The sequence below is a fragment of the Bombina bombina genome, chromosome 6 (genome assembly GCF_027579735.1).
Source record: "Bombina bombina isolate aBomBom1 chromosome 6, aBomBom1.pri, whole genome shotgun sequence".
Taxonomy (NCBI): Eukaryota; Metazoa; Chordata; class Amphibia; order Anura; family Bombinatoridae; genus Bombina; species Bombina bombina.
Window position 1 is genome coordinate 928324436 of NC_069504.1, and position 17352 is coordinate 928341787.

The 17352-nt window shown below is 40.7% G+C and overlaps 1 protein-coding gene across 2 annotated transcripts in view; it reads left to right on the forward strand.

Moving 5' to 3' along the window:
- The first annotated feature begins 250 nt into the window (after positions 1 to 250).
- LOC128663958 (uncharacterized) overlaps positions 251 to 17352 on the forward strand; it is a 56984-nt gene continuing 39882 nt past the window's right edge. The window contains exon 1 of one of the 2 annotated variants that reach the window (XM_053718569.1): positions 251 to 318. The gene's annotated coding sequence lies outside the window, so the exon portion shown is untranslated. Of the gene's footprint in view, positions 319 to 6374; positions 6444 to 17352 lie in introns of those variants that run through there. The other variant, XM_053718568.1, reaches the window with a different exon arrangement.

Sequence of the window (17352 nt, forward strand, 5' to 3'; positions counted from 1 at the left end):
AACCATATCTCCCTATGTTCAGCCCACTTTTTGTCATTCTAATACTAACACACACACGAAATTTCGAAAACATACTAATTTACACTATACACTCACTGACAGTTCATTTAGGAATCGGATTACACTCACTGATAACACTGCACGCCCATATTTTTGCCACTGCTTATGGTCCCGCGTTGGCTTTCGGGAATTGAAGTCCAATTCGCCACCATTTTGTCCTGACGTTTATTTGGGTACGTTTATAGTGTAGATTATGGAAACTACAACTAACACAAATCTTTCTAAGATTAAACTACTTCCTGGAGGAGAGGCTAGCTGGTATGTAATAGTTGTGTGGCGCCGTAGGGGCGGGGTGAATATATAGTCACGGAGCGAGAAAGGGGACTTACACCTGTGTGATTGTGCGATTCAGAGGGTCGGAGCTGTGGTGGTGCGTTGTGCCGTAGCGTAAGCGGTGGCAGAACCTCAGCCGTCTTCCCTGTTTCTCACAACACACCGCCTTAAATCCATTTTCTTTCATGTAATTAACAAGAGTCCATGAGCTAGTGACGTATGGGATATACATTCCTACCAGGAGGGGCAAAGTTTCCCAAACCTTAAAATGCCTATAAATACACCCCTCACCACACCCACAAATCAGTTTTACAAACTTTGCCTCCAAGGGAGGTGGTGAAGTAAGTTTGTGCTAGATTCTACGTTGATATGCGCTCCGCAGCAAGTTGGAGCCCGGTTTTCCTCTCAGCGTGCAGTGAATGTCAGAGGGATGTGAGGAGAGTATTGCCTATTGAATGCAGTGATCTCCTTCTACGGGGTCTATTTCATAAGGTTCTCTGTTATCGGTCGTAGAGATTCATCTCTTACCTCCCTTTTCAGATCGACGATATACTCTTATATTTACCATTACCTCTACTGATTCTCGTTTCAGTACTGGTTTGGCTTTCTACAAACATGTAGATGAGTGTCCTGGGGTAAGTAAGTCTTATTTTCTGTGACACTCTAAGCTATGGTTGGGCACTTTATTTATAAAGTTCTAAATATATGTATTCAAACATTTATTTGCCTTGACTCAGAATGTTCAACTTTCCTTATTTCCAGACAGTCAGTTTCATATTTGGGATTATGCTTTAATTATCATATTTTTTCTTACCTCAAAAATTTGACTTTTTCCCTGTGGGCTGTTAGGCTCGCGGGGGCTGAAAATGCTTCATTTTATTGCGTCATTTTTGGCGCGGACTTTTTTGGCGCAAAAATTCATTTCCGTTTCCGGCGTCATACGTGTCGCCGGAAGTTGCGTCATTTTTTGACGTTATTTTGCGCCAAAAATGTCGGCGTTCCGGATGTTGCGTCATTTTTGGCGCAAAAAGCATTTAGGCGCCAAATAATGTGGGCGTCTTTTTTGGCGCCAAAAAATATGGGCGTCGCTTTTGTCTCCACATTATTTCAGTCTCATTTTTCATTTGCTTCTGGTTGCTAGAAGCTTGATGTTTGGCATTTTTTTCCCATTCCTGAAACTGTCTTATAAGGAATTTGATCTATTTTGCTTTATATGTTGTTTTTTCTCTTACATATTGCAAGATGTCTCACGTTGCATCTGAGCCAGAAGATACTACAGGAAAACCTCTGCCTGCTGGATCTACCAAAGCTAAGTGTATCTGCTGTAAACTTTTGGTAGCTATTCCTCCAGCTGTTGTTTGTATTAAATGTCATGACAAACTTGTTAATGCAGATAATATTTCCTTTAGTGATGTACCATTGCCTGTTGCAGTTCCCTCAACATCTAAGGTGCAGAATGTTCCTGATAACATAAGAGATTTTGTTTCTGAATCCATAAAGAAGGCTTTGTCTGTTATTTCTCCTTCTAGTAAACGTAAAAAGTCTTTTAAATCTTCTCTTTCTACAGATGAATTTTTAAATGAACACCATCATTCTGATTCTTTGGACTCTTCTGGTTCAGAGGATTCTGTCTCAGAGATTGATGCTGATAAATCTTCATATTTATTTAAGATGGAATTTATTCGCTCTTTACTTAAAGAAGTACTAATTGCTTTAGAAATAGAGGATTCTAGTCCTCTTGATACTAATTCTATACGTTTAGATAAGGTTTTTAAAGCTCCTGCGGTTATTCCAGAAGTCTTTCCTGTTCCTAATGCTATTTCTGCAGTAATTGCTAAGGAATGGGATAGATTGGGTAATTCATTTACTCCTTCTAAACGTTTTAAGCAATTATATCCTGTTCCGCCTGACAGGTTAGAATTTTGGGACAAAATCCCTAAAGTTGATGGGGCTATTTCTACCCTTGCTAAACGTACTACCATTCCTACATCAGATGGTACCTCGTTTAAGGATCCTTTAGATAGAAAAATTGAATCTTTTCTAAGAAAAGCTTATCTATGTTCAGGTAATCTTCTTAGACCTGCTATATCATTGGCTGATGTTGCTGCAGCTTCAACTTTTTGGTTGGAAACTCTAGCGCAACAAGTAACAAATCGTGATTCTCATGATATTATTATTCTTCTCCAGCATGCTAATAATTTCATCTGTGATGCCATTTTTGATATTATTAGAGTTGATGTTAGATTTATGTCTCTGGCTATCTTAGCCAGAAGAGCTTTATGGCTTAAGACTTGGAATGCTGATATGGCTTCTAAATCAACTCTACTTTCCATTTCTTTCCAGGGAAACAAATTATTTGGTTCTCAGTTGGATTCTATTATTTCAACTGTTACTGGTGGGAAAGGAACTTTTTTACCACAGGATAAAAAGTCTAAAGGTAAAAACAGGGCTAACAATCGTTTTCGATCCTTTCGTTTCAACAAAGAACAAAAGCCTGATCCTTCGTCCTCAGGAGCAGTTTCAGTTTGGAAACCATCTCCAGTCTGGAATAAATCCAAGCCTGCTAGAAAGGCAAAGCCTGCTTCTAAGTTCACATGAAGGTACGGCCCTCATTCCAGTTCCGCTGGTAGGGGGCAGGTTACGTTTTTTCAAAGAAATTTGGATCAATTCTGTTCACAATCTTTGGATTCAGAACATTGTTTCAGAAGGGTACAGAATTGGTTTCAAGATGAGACCTCCTGCAAAGAGATTTTTTCTTTCCCATGTCCCAGTAAATCCAGTGAAAGCTCAAGCATTTCTGAATTGTGTTTCAGATCTAGAGTTGGCTGGAGTAATTATGCCAGTTCCAGTTCCGGAACAGGGGATGGGGTTTTATTCAAATCTCTTCATTGTACCAAAGAAGGAGAATTCCTTCAGACCAGTTCTGGATCTAAAATTATTGAATCGCTATGTAAGGATACCAACGTTCAAGATGGTAACTGTAAGGACTATATTGCCTTTTGTTCAGCAAGGGAATTATATGTCCACAATAGATTTACAGGATGCATATCTGCATATTCCGATTCATCCAGATCATTATCAGTTCCTGAGATTCTCTTTTCTAGACAAGCATTACCAATTTGTGGCTCTACCGTTTGGCCTTGCTACAGCTCCAAGAATTTTCACAAAGATTCTCGGTGCCCTTCTGTCTGTAATCAGAGAACAGGGTATTGTGGTATTTCCTTATTTGGACGATATCTTGGTACTTGCTCCGTCTTTACATTTAGCAGAGTCTCATACGAATCGACTTGTGTTGTTTCTTCAAGATCATGGTTGGAGGATCAATTTACTAAAAAGTTCTTTGATTCCTCAAACAAGGGTAACCTTTCTGGGTTTCCAGATAGATTCAGTGTCCATGACTCTGTCTTTAACAGACAAGAGACGTCTAAAATTGATTACAGCTTGTCGAAACCTTCAGTCACAATCATTCCCTTCGGTAGCCTTATGCATGGAAATTCTAGGTCTTATGACTGCTGCATCGGACGCGATCCCCTTTGCTCGTTTTCACATGCGACCTCTTCAGCTCTGTATGCTGAACCAATGGTGCAGGGATTACACGAAGATATCTCAATTAATATCTTTAAAACCGATTGTTCGACACTCTCTAACGTGGTGGACAGATCACCATCGTTTAATTCAGGGGGCTTCTTTTGTTCTTCCGACCTGGACTGTAATTTCAACAGATGCAAGTCTCACAGGTTGGGGAGCTGTGTGGGGATCTCTGACGGCACAAGGAGTTTGGGAATCTCAGGAGGTGAGATTACCGATCAATATTTTGGAACTCCGTGCAATTTTCAGAGCTCTTCAGTTTTGGCCTCTTCTGAAGAGAGAATCGTTCATTTGTTTTCAGACAGACAATGTCACAACTGTGGCATACATCAATCATCAAGGAGGGACTCACAGTCCTCTGGCTATGAAAGAAGTATCTCGAATTTTGGTTTGGGCGGAATCCAGCTCCTGTCTAATCTCTGCGGTTCATATCCCAGGTGTAGACAATTGGGAAGCGGATTATCTCAGTCGCCAAACGTTGCATCCGGGCGAATGGTCTCTTCACCCAGAGGTATTTCTTCAGATTGTTCAATTGTGGGGGCTCCCAGAGATAGATCTGATGGCCTCTCATCTAAACAAGAAACTTCCCAGGTATCTGTCCAGATCCCGGGATCCTCAGGCGGAGGCAGTGGATGCATTATCACTTCCTTGGAAGTATCATCCTGCCTATATCTTTCCGCCTCTAGTTCTTCTTCCAAGAGTAATCTCCAAGATTCTGAGGGAATGCTCGTTTGTTCTGCTAATAGCTCCGGCATGGTCTCACAGGTTTTGGTATGCGGATCTTGTCCGGATGGCATCTTGCCAGCCATGGACTCTTCCGTTAAGACCAGACCTTCTGTCACAAGGTCCTTTTTTCCATCCGGATCTGAAATCCTTAAATTTAAAGGTATGGAGATTGAACGCTTGATTCTTGGTCATAGAGGTTTCTCTGACTCCGTGATTAATACTATGTTACAGGCTCGTAAATCTGTATCTCGAGAGATATATTATAGAGTCTGGAAGACTTATATTTCTTGGTGTCTTTCTCATCATTTTTCTTGGCATTCTTTTAGAATACCGAGAATTTTACAATTTCTTCAGGATGGTTTGGATAAGGGTTTGTCCGCAAGTTCTTTGAAAGGACAAATCTCTGCTCTTTCTGTTCTTTTTCACAGAAAGATTGCTATTCTTCCTGATATTCATTGTTTTGTACAAGCTTTGGTTCGTATAAAACCTGTCATTAAGTCAATTTCTCCTCCTTGGAGTTTGAATTTGGTTCTGGGAGCTCTTCAAGCTCCTCCGTTTGAACCTATGCATTCATTGGACATTAAATTACTTTCTTGGAAAGTTTTGTTCCTTTTGGCTATCTCTTCTGCTAGAAGAGTTTCTGAATTATCTGCTCTTTCATGTGAGTCTCCTTTTCTGATTTTTCATCAGGATAAGGCGGTGTTGCGAACTTCTTTTGAATTTTTACCTAAAGTTGTGAATTCCAACAACATTAGTAGAGAAATTGTGGTTCCTTCATTATGTCCTAATCCTAAGAATTCTAAGGAGAAATCATTGCATTCTTTGGATGTTGTTAGAGCTTTGAAATATTATGTTGAAGCTACGAAATCTTTCCGTAAGACTTCTAGTCTATTTGTTATCTTTTCCGGTTCTAGGAAAGGCCAGAAAGCTTCTGCCATTTCTTTGGCATCTTGGTTGAAATCTTTAATTCATCTTGCCTATGTTGAGTCGGGTAAAACTCCGCCTCAAAGATTTACAGCTCATTCTACTAGGTCAGTATCTACTTCCTGGGCGTTTAGGAATGAAGCTTCGGTTGACCAGATCTGCAAAGCAGCAACTTGGTCTTCTTTGCATACTTTTACTAAATTCTACCATTTTGATGTATTTTCTTCTTCTGAAGCAGTTTTTGGTAGAAAAGTTCTTCAGGCAGCGGTTTCAGTTTGAATCTTCTGCTTATGTTTTTTGTTAAACTTTATTTTGGGTGTGGATTATTTTCAGCAGGAATTGGCTGTCTTTATTTTATCCCTCCCTCTCTAGTGACTCTTGTGTGGAAAGATCCACATCTTGGGTAGTCATTATCCCATACGTCACTAGCTCATGGACTCTTGTTAATTACATGAAAGAAAACATAATTTATGTAAGAACTTACCTGATAAATTCATTTCTTTCATATTAACAAGAGTCCATGAGGCCCACCCTTTTTTGTGGTGGTTATGATTTTTTTGTATAAAGCACAATTATTCCAATTCCTTATTTTATATGCTTCGCACTTTTTCTTATCACCCCACTTCTTGGCTATTCGTTAAACTGATTTGTGGGTGTGGTGAGGGGTGTATTTATAGGCATTTTAAGGTTTGGGAAACTTTGCCCCTCCTGGTAGGAATGTATATCCCATACGTCACTAGCTCATGGACTCTTGTTAATATGAAAGAAATGAATTTATCAGGTAAGTTCTTACATAAATTATGTTTTTTGTTGTGACTCTGTACGTCCCCCATTCATAGGCAGCGACCAAGCGCTGATCATAAGGATGTCGTGTAAGTCATTTAAAATAGAATGCACTTTATTATAGCGGTGCAGTGCGAAGATTCATATCAGAACGTCTTGCTAACATTATTCTGTTGCGAGTATCAAACAAGAATTGGGTTTCTGTAAGCTCCATTTTTCTCATTTCCCAACATAATGCAAGGATTATTTCCACACACTTTTTCCCCCTTAAAGGGACACTGTAACCAAAAGTTTTCTTTCGTGATTCAGATTGAGCATGAAATTTTAAGCAACTTTCTAATTTACTTCTATTATAAAATTTTCTTCATTCTCTTGGTATCTTTATTTGAAATGCAAGAATGTAAGTTTAGATGCCGGTCCATTTTTGGTGAACAACCTGGGTTGTCCTTGCTGATTGGTGGATAAATTCATCCACCAATAAAAAAGTGCTGTCCAGAGTACTGAACCCAAAAAAAGCTTAGATGTCTTATTTTTCAAATAAAGATAGCAAGAGGACGAAGAAAAATTGATAATAGGAGCAAATTAGAAAGTTGCTTAAAATTGCATGCTCTTTCTGAATTACAAAAGAAAAATTTTGGGTTCTGTGTCCCTTTAAGATAGCAGCGATGGAAATGTGGTATAGGAGGTAATTTTTGTGTGCAATTTTGACCAAGTTTCTCATGCTACCAATTGTGCAAGAGCAGGGCATGCCAGTCACCCTGAACAATCTGGTATGATTGATTAAGCCACTTCTGAAGTGGCAGAAAGGCAAAAGAAGCAGGCATTCCAACCAGAATTTGAATTTACATGGGTGCATTTCACTTTTGAATTGAAACATTTTTGCAATATACACGAATTAGCAAAAATCCTTCTAATAAAAGCTATAGTTGTTTCAAGATTGTATTTAACCCCTTAATGACAACTGACGTACCAGGTACGTCATGCAAAAACTAACAGTTAATGACAATGGACGTACCTGGTACGTCAGTTGTCTAACAGAGTGCTGGAAGCGATCACAAATGCTTCCAGCAGCTCTGAGGGTATTGCAGTGATGCCTCGATATGGAGGCATCCTGCAATACCACTTTACAAGCCTCCGATGCAGAGAGAGCCACTCTGTGGCCCTCTCTGCACCGGTGGCGATGGTGCCAGTGTGAGGGTGCACGTGCGCGCATTAGCCACACTGACACCAATGAATGAGGGCAGAAAGGGATTAAAAGGTAAAAAAATTGTTTTTTTTTTTTTTTTTGTTTTTTTTTTTTGAAAACTGTTTTATTGATTCAAAACAAGATTGTACAATGCATTTCGAATGATATTCTTATCTATGGTAGACATATATTATATACATGGCATTGACATTATTGGTTTTGAGCTAACTATAACCCGGGTTCTTGTAAATGTCTCAAAGTCCAAAGTTTCACACCGGGGATTGATAACTGGTCTATGTTAACTTACTCTTATACTTTGAATCACAAAAAAGAGAATTGAATCTTAAAGATAATAACAGTTTGTAAACAACTTAAGCTTGCACATAAAACAAACAGAAGAAGAAAGAAAGTAAAAGAAAAAAGAAGAAAAGAAAAGGGGAAAAAGAAAATATCTGTCTTCCGCTATATTATATGTCTCGAGGAAGTACGTCTTCAAAAGAGATTTTAAAAGTGTGGTTGTCAATCTGTCCTTTCGTTCTTTAGTCCTTCTAAAGAAAGTCTTGTTGAAGTGCCCCCCCTGGGGGCCTAGGAGCTAAGTTTCCGTGGATGCAGTTGGGGCGCCATCTCGTCTACCACCCTCCCATAGGAATTTTATGTCTGCTAGAATGTGTGCTTTCCCCCTCTTAGTGTAGCCATATTCCTCCATGTTTAGGAGGTCAGTTACTTTGTCTATCCAGTTTGTCAATGTCGGTGAGTAGGGGGTCTTCCAGTGTAAGGCTATGAGCGATTTGGCTCCTGTCATGCTCATTTGGAGTATAGTCAGTCTTAATTTGCATGGTAGTTTCGGCAGGTCATTCAGTAGCGCAATTCTAGGCGACAAAGAGATGTCATTCCCCAGTAGTGGTCTAAGATAACTTTCCACTGCGCTCCACAGGGGTTGTACCTTGGGGCAACTCCACCACATATGTAGGTAGGTGCCTCTCCCCTCACACCCTCGCCAGCATTTCCCTGAGCTTTCAGGGTAGATAGATTGTAACCTCTCCGGGGTGAGGTACCAACGTGATAAGACCTTGTAGTTGAGTTCTAGGGCTTGGGGGGAGGTTGAGGCTTTCCCTGTTCGCATGAAAATGTATTGCCAATCTTCTATCTGTAACTCAGTGCGAATTTCTGTATGCCAGTGATATGTGTATGAAGGGAGTTGTTGTGCATGTTTTCCTTGGATCATTTTCTTTGCTAAAGACAGTGAATGTCTTGCTGTTCCTTTAGTGATGCAGTGGCTCTCAAATGGGGTTAGCTCCCTCAGGTAGTCCTGTCTATGGGGTGATGTATGTACAAAGTGAGCTAACTGGGAATATTTTAACCATCCTGAATAACTACCTCCTAGTATGTCATTCAAATCTTCTTTCTTTTTGAGCTTCCCCCGTGTAACAAATTCATTTAATGGACTAGTATACCCCCAGCCCGTCAATCTCCTTTGACCTTTATCCAATCCCCCTATTAGTTCTGCATTTCTCGGGATTGGGAATAGTGGAGAACGAACTCCCGAGATATGTTTTCTCCTTGTGGTGATTAAATCCCAAGATTCAAATGTTCTACGGTGTATGGTAAGCTCTGTACACTGGGGTGGTCTGAGTTCTTTAGGGACCCAACAAAGGGCTCCTACCTCAGGGGTTTTGAGGATGTGTGAATCTATTGCTACCCACGCTTTAGTATCAGCCGACCTGTGCCAATCTATTACTCTCTGCAACGTTACTGCGTCTAGATAATCTTGTATACAAGGTAAGCCTAATCCTCCCCTATCCTGTGTTCTATATAGGTTTTCCCTATTCACCCTCGGCTTAATTTTCCCCCAAATAAATAGATTGATAAGTTTTTGTATATGCACTACATACCATTTGGGGACTGGGATTGGGAGGGTTTGGAATACGTACAAGACCCTGGGCAAGACTGTCATTTTAACACATTGAGTTCTCCCCCACCATGTAATTGGTTTAGATGACCATGTATTGAGGTCTACTTGTAGTTTGCGAGAAAGTGTCAGGTAGTTTTCGTCGAATAGTTGTGCCATGTTTGGGGAGATATTTACCCCCAGATATTTTAAAGATTTTTCTTGTAGTTTTAATGGGCATATCTCACTGATGGAGCGAAAGTTGGAAGTAGGGAGTGATATGTTTAAAATTTCTGATTTATGTTTGTTAACTAGGAAGTTGGAGAATTTACCAAAGGTGTCTATTTGTCGCAGCACTTCAGGTATACTGGTGAGGGGATCTGCTAGTGAAAATAAGATGTCGTCTGCGTACATCGCTACTTTAAAGCTATGAGGTCCTATTGGGATTCCTTTAATCTCTTCGTTCTGCCTGATGTTAGCTGCAAGGACTTCCATAGTCAGGATAAACAGTATGGGGGATAAGGGGCAGCCCTGTCTCGTCCCATTTTTTATGTCAAAGGGATCTGAAAGCATTCCATTGGCTTTGACTCTAGCTGTAGGTTGGGAATATAAACTAAGTATACGTTGTATCATTTTGGGGCCGAATCCTTGGGAATGTAAAGTTTCTTTTAGAAAGGTCCAATTAATGCGATCGAATGCCTTTTCGGCATCTGTCCCTATAAGGACTGAAGGGATGTTATAACGTTTGGCATAAGAGGACAAGGTAACCGCCCAAATTGTGTTGTCCCTGGCTTCCCTCCCAGGGACAAAACCCACCTGATCCGTATGTATGAGGGAGCTAAGTATTCCATTAATTCGTGTGGCCAAAATCTTGCCCAGAATCTTGACGTCCGAATTTAAGAGGGATATAGGCCTGTAACTACCCGGGTCGGTGGGGTCTTTGTTGGGTTTTGGTATGACCGAAATATGTGCCATCAGCATATCCCTAGAGAGAGTAGGGTTTTCGTCTAAGGTGTTGAATAAGTGCAATAGGTGTGGAGCTAGAATACCTTTAAAGGATTTGTAGTATGCGTTGGTAAAGCCGTCGGGACCTGGGCTCTTTCCTGTGGGTAAATTGGTAATGGCTCTAACAACTTCTGTTAATGATATGGGAGCTTCCAAAGCTTCCTTTTGTGTTTGATCTAAGGCCGGAAGGTCTGCGGCTTTTATATATTCCTGCATGTCTTTCAAGTGTTCCAACGTGTCTATGCTGTCTAAATTGTATAGCTTAGAATAGAATTTACTAAAATAGTCTGCTATTTGTTTGCTATCATGTAAGTGTTGTTTGTCTGTGGTCACTAGCTTTTCCACTTGGGATCTAGCGCGTTGGGCTTGTAAGAGTTTAGCGAGGAGAGGGCCTGATCGGTTTCCTTCGTAAGCATATAGCTTCCTAATATTTAGAGCTTTTCTTTGTGCTTCCTTCCTTAAAATATGATTTAGATCCTGTCTGGTTTTGGTTAACATGGTGTATATCATAGTATCTGATGGTGCATTTTTGTGTTGGAGTTCTAAATTCCCTAGTTGCCCTGTCAAAGTGTGTACTTTCTCATTATATGTCTTCCTCCTAAATGACAATTGTTTGATGCATTCTCCCCTCATAACAGCCTTATGGGCTTCCCATACCAGTTTAGGTTTCATATCAGGTGTAGCATTTATTTGGAAATATTCCCGTAATGTCTTAGTCAGGGTCTCTTTGGTTGCTGGATCGTTGAGGAGCGAGCTGTCTAATCTCCATATGAAGGGGGTGATAGGATGATTGGGCCATTTCAGATTGATGCTTATCTGGGAGTGATCTGACCAGGCAGTTGGCTGAATATCGGATTCTGTGGCTAGAGCTAGGTGGTGTCTCTCAATTAAGAGGTAATCTATTCTCGTGTAGACTGCCCAGGGGTGAGAATAAAACGTGTAGTTTCTTTGTGAACTATGCTGTATTCGCCAGACATCTATCAGGCCTAGCTGTGACAGGCAATTATAAATCGCGTTTGGGGGTCGGGCTAAGGAGGGTGTCTTCCCAGAGGAGGAATCTAACGTGGGGTCCAATGTTACATTCAAATCCCCACCCAAGATTAAAGTCCCCTTCTTATTATCATTTATTAGTTTGCTAAGTTGGTTGAAGAATTTCGCCTTATGATTATTGGGAGCATATACATTTGCTAAGGTCACCGGGTTGTTAAATAGTGTCCCTATTAGTATCAGAATTCTACCCTCATCATCTGTTACTTTTTTCGTTAGTTTAAAATGAATATTCTTGTGTAGCAGAATCCCCACACCATTTGCTTTTTTACCTGGTAGGGAGTTAAAATAAACCTCTGGATGTGACTTGGAGAGGAATCTAGGTTCCGCCTGCTCTTTGAAGTGGGTTTCCTGAATAAAGATAATCGAGTCTTTGTGTTTAGCAAAGCATCGCAGTGCTATTGAGCGTTTTGTGGGAGAGTTTAGTCCCTTCACATTTTGTGAAATAAGCGTCAATGTGTTGTCAGTCATTTGTGAGTGTGTCGAGTATATGTAAAAGCTCTTACCCCATGTAGGTATTCAGCAGTGGTAGTTGTCAAAGCGGCTGCATCAGGATGACCTGGCTTGTAGTAAAGGACAGAAAGGAAGAAGGTCGGATAAGGTGACTTTACCCTTTTAAGTGGAGCAGAAGTGACAGACATGAGAGGAAAAACAAAAGAAAAATTAACATAACTGTAATAATACAAATCTTTTAACAAAATCTTGATACATCTCAATAGTGCAAATAAGGGGTATAAACCCATATCTACTGGAAGTCGGGGGACTATGGGAAGCAAGAGAAGGAAGTGGAGGGAAAGGGGGAGAAGCTGAAGGTGGATGGAGGGAAGGGTCGGGGAGGAAAGGGAGGAAGGGGGAAGGGGCGAGGAGGGAATAGAAGGGAGGGAGAAGAGCAGCTGGCCAAAGTAACAATAGTAGTAGTAAAGGGGGATGAAGAACCAAGTTTGGCCAGCTCTGTTTCCGGGGCGGGACCCCGAGCCGGGATGGGGAAATTGGAGGTAATTCAACTAATGGAACATTTCAACTCTTTCAAATAAACCCCTCAAATCATTCAATTACAGTGAAGGCAGTTTATAATAACTATTTCAATATATTAACTGTTGATCAAACCTAACATATCTGGTGAAGCCTATGAGGCTAGCAGTCAGCACTTGGCCTCGAGTCACCTAAGAAGAAAGACTCTGTATATGTCATGCAGCAATTCATGTTATATCTTCTTCTCCGTCTCCAATCAAGGAGCCAGAGGGGGTGTTTCTCCTTTTTTTCGGGACTGTTGTCCATTCTGGGCGTTGTGGCCTCTGTGGGAGGTTAGTCTGAGTTTTATTACCCCGGTCTGGGGCTTTTAAAGATGGAAGGGATGGTTGCGATATTTCCAATTGCTTGCAGAAGCTCTCTATGTCCTCAGGGCTCCTATATGTATAGATCTTGTCGTCCTTTGTGACTTTGATAGAAAAAGGGAAGCCCCATCTATATGGGATGCCAAGGTCGGTTAAATGCAGAGTTAGGTACCGTGCTTCTTTTCGTTTCGCCAATGTGAGGCTGCTAAGGTCTGCATATATCTGTATACTGTCTTCCCCAAAAATGATCGGTGATTTCTTTCTCGCTGCCTGCAAAATTCTCTCTTTGTCTGTAAATTTATGACAGCACAAGACAATGTCCCTTGGAGGAGCTGTTGCGGAAGGCCGTGCTCTCAAGGCCCTATGTGCTCTGTCCAGAACAATAGTTTCGCCTGTATTCAGATCCAGCAAGTATTTAAATAAGTTTTGTAGGTATGAGGCTATTTGTGCTTGAAGTATCTGTTCCGGGACACCTCTGATTCTGAGGTTCTGTCGCCTACCTCGATTGTCGAGGTCCTCCATTTGTTCCTGCAGCCGTACTATCGCTGTATTCTGTTGTTGAACAGCTTCTTCTAGGTTATCTGAGGTTTTAGTCGTTTCTTCTACTTGTTCTTCTAGCAACATCACTCTATTTCCTAAAGCAGTAATTTCTTTCTTTACCCCTGCTAAACCTTCCTTAATCGCTTGGTTAACCTGTGACATGAAAAAGGTAAGATCCTTCTTGGTGGGAAGGTTGTCCAAGTCAGCTTTTGTGAGTGGGGTGTTTTGAGTGTCGCCCCATTGTGAGTTTTCTTCCAAGCCATCTGCGCTGTCTTCAGTAAGCATGTTTGTGTTTGAGGATGTTAGCCCTTCTTGGGGTTTGAAAAAAGCATTTAGCTTGGTATTTGCAGACATAGCTGGTTTATTTGACTTTTCAGCTTTATGCTTGTTGCGTGATGCCATGTTGGTCTTTTATTTAGAGGTATCTCGGCTGCGGATTCCGCGCCCTCGTGATTATGAGAAGGGAAAAGTTTGTGTAACCTCAGAATGTTCTATGTATTTGCTGCTGTTAAATGTTCCACTGTCACCCAATGATGAGTGTGGGCTGCATCTAATTTGTATAGGTGTCGTCCGGAGGAATTCTTTGACCGTTTTAAATAAGGACAGGCTGATTGTTTATAAATATAGTTACTGTCCCTGCGGCTTTTCTGGCATGGAGGCCGGTTTTAGCATTATCCCCCCTCGGGGGTTTCCATGTTAGGCTGAAATAATATTGAGGGCCTGCCAGGAGTGCAGTTTGTAGAGGCTTATGTAGATTGATATCTCGTGTTTCAGGGGGGGCCTAAGTGCTAGGTCAGTCTCTGCTTGTAATGTCCCTTGTGAGCCCCTGTCGTGTGCATTAAATGTATACTTGCGGTCAGCTGTAGGTGTAGGCAATCAGCGGCATCGATGTCCAGCTCCTTTCTGGTCCCTTTTACATTCAGAGTGGGTTGCTTTGGTCCGCTTGCTGCTAATTGTTCTCACCGCTGCTGCCTAGTATGTGTTGTAGCTGCGTCACCATGCTCCTGCGCGATGCTTAGGCCTCGGGGTCGGCGTTCTCACAAAATTGTGTTGATGTGGGGGTTTTTCACCCATGTTAGGCTCCCAAGGTGGTCGGATAGATGATGCCTCCTAATGGCAGTAAATTAGTGTTTGATACTGCCCGGGGGACCCGCCACCCGGTTTCAGAGCTCCGGAGCTATCTTATTCTGCGGCCATGTTCTTCGTCGGCCGACTCCGCCCCCGTAAAAAAATTGTTTTAAATATAAAAGGATCTGGGAGGGTGTGGGGGTATTTTGGGGGTTGCTGCTACACTACAGAAATACTTTTTAAGTTAAAAATAAAATAAAAATACTTTTTGGGGCCAAACTGGGTACTGGCAGACAGCTGCCAGTACCCAAGATGGCGGTAATTAGGTAGGGGAGAGGGTTAGAGAGCTGGAGGGGGGATCAGGGAGGTTGGGGCTAAGGCAGGGGTCCATCACAGCTAAAATATTTTATTATTTTTATTTAAAAAAAAAACAAAAAAACTCTTTTATTTAGTACTGGCAGACTTTCTGCCAGTACTTAAGATGGCGGGAACAATTGTGGGGTGGGGGAGGGAAGAGAGCTGTTTGGGAGGGATCAGGGGGTGGGATGTGTCAGGTGGGAGGCTGATCTCTAAAATTAACCCTGCAAGCTCCCTAATTAAACCCCTTCACTGCTGGGCATAATTAACGTGTGGTGCGCCAAAGCCATATAAGTCTGCTATTTCTGAACAAAGGGGTTCCCAGAGAAGGTTTTACAACAATTTCTGCCATAATAGCACAAGCTGTTTGTAAATAATTTCAGTGAGAAACCTAAAATTGTGAAAAATGTAAAGTTTTTTTTTTTATTTGCTCGCATTTGGCGGTGAAATGGTGGCATAAAATATACCAAAATGGGCCTAGATCAATACTTGGGGTTGTCTTTTACACTACACTAAAGCTAAAATTAACCCTACAAGCTCCCTAATTAACCCCTTCACTCCTGGGCATAAAACACGTGTGGTGTGCAGCGGCATTTAGCGGCCTTCTAATTACCAAAAAGCAACCCCAAATCCATATAAGTCTGCTATTTCTGAAAAAAGGGGATCCCAGATAAGCATTTACAACCATTTGTGCCATAATTGCAGAAGCTGTTTGTAAATAATTTCAGTGGGAAACCTAAAGTTTGTGACAAATTTTGTGAAAAAGTGAACTTTTTTTTTTTTTTTTTTGATCGCATTTGGCGGTGAAATGGTGGCCTGAAATATACCAAAATGGGCCTAGATCAATACTTTGGGCTGTCTTCTAAAAAAATATATATACATGTCAAGGGATATTCAGGTATTCCTGACAGATATCAGGGTTCCAATGTAACTAGTGCTAATTTTGAAAAAAAGTGGTTTGGAAATAGCGAAGTGCTACTTATTTATTGCCCCATAAATTGCAAAAAAAAGCAAAGAATGTGTAAACATTGGGTATTTCTAAACTCAGGACAAAATTTAGAAACTATGTAGCATGGGTGTTTTTTGGTGATTGTAGATGTGTAACATATTTTGGGGGTCAAAGTTAGAAAAAGTGTGTTTTTTTTTTCCATTTTTTCCTCATATTTTTTTTTTTTTAGTAAATTATAAGACATGATGAAAATAATGGTATCTTTAGAAAGTCCATTTAATGGCGAGAAAAACTGTATATTATATGTGTGGGTACAGTAAATGAGTAAGAGGAAAATTACAGCTAAACACAAACACTGCAGAAATGTAAAAATAGCCTTTTGTCATTAAGGGTAAGAAAATTGAAAAATGGTCCGGTCATTAAGGGGTTAAAGCTATACAAAACCCACTTTTTTTATTGTATGATTCGAATAGAGCATGCAATTTTAAGCAACTTTCTCATTTACTCCTATTATCACGTTTTCTTCCTTCTCTTGGTATCGTTATTTGAAAAGCAGGAATGAAAGCTTAGGAGCCAGCCCATTTTTGGTTTAGAACCCTGGATAGCGCTTGCTGATTGGTGGCTACATCTACTCACCAATCAACAAGCGGTACCCAGGTGCAATAGGCGGGCTCCTAAGCTTTCATTCCTGCTTTTCAAATAAAGATACCAAGAGAAGAAAGAAAAAATAATAGGAGTAAATTAGAAAGTTGCTTAAAATTGCATGCTCTATCTGAATCATGAAAGAAAAAAAAATGGGTTTAGTATCCCTTTAAGTATGCTCAGTGCACTAGCATTTTAAACAAATTATTTGCTTAGAGAGCCTTGTATCATCTGGTAATGACTTAATTTGTTAATTGCTAACATCATACAATTCCATTGGTGCTTAAAACACAATTGGACCAGGCTAAAAACAATTGCATGTCATAGAGGGGGACCATGGAGAGGGATCTACCCTGTATATATTCATAGTAAAATCAGTGGTTCAATGGTCATTAAAGTGAAGGTAAAGTTATTGTAACCAGCAATCGTTTTTATGTTGCTGTTATTAACCCAAATGTAGTCGCTAGGTTTTTTATTAATAAAAAATGATCTATTTTGTTCAATTTATAACTTTATTTCTCCTACCGTTCCTTGAATAATCTCCTCCCACGCTCCATTTCCTGGTTTATGACACACTGACGTATAGAGCGGTCCCACCCGCACTATACGTGTTTAGCATACTCGTGCACATCGAGCACGGATTAACCGCGCATGCGCATCATTTATGGACCGGCAGCTCCTTCAATGACTAAAACCCAAAATTTGTAATGCGCATGCGCGAAACGAGAACGCGCGCTTGCAAATTGCGGAGGATAAATTGTCACGCATGCGCATGTAAACCAGGATGTTTATGACGAAATTTGACGGCCGCCTAACGGCCAGAAAATCAATTGGATCTAAGAGGCACGTGATAGTAATTTAGAAAAAAAAAAAAATGTACGGGTTGTTTATCGGAAAGCCGATTAGAATAGAAAAACATTAGATATCACAGCTAATTTATGTTTTATAAAAAATTGATGAATTAAACTTATATTTATTTTAC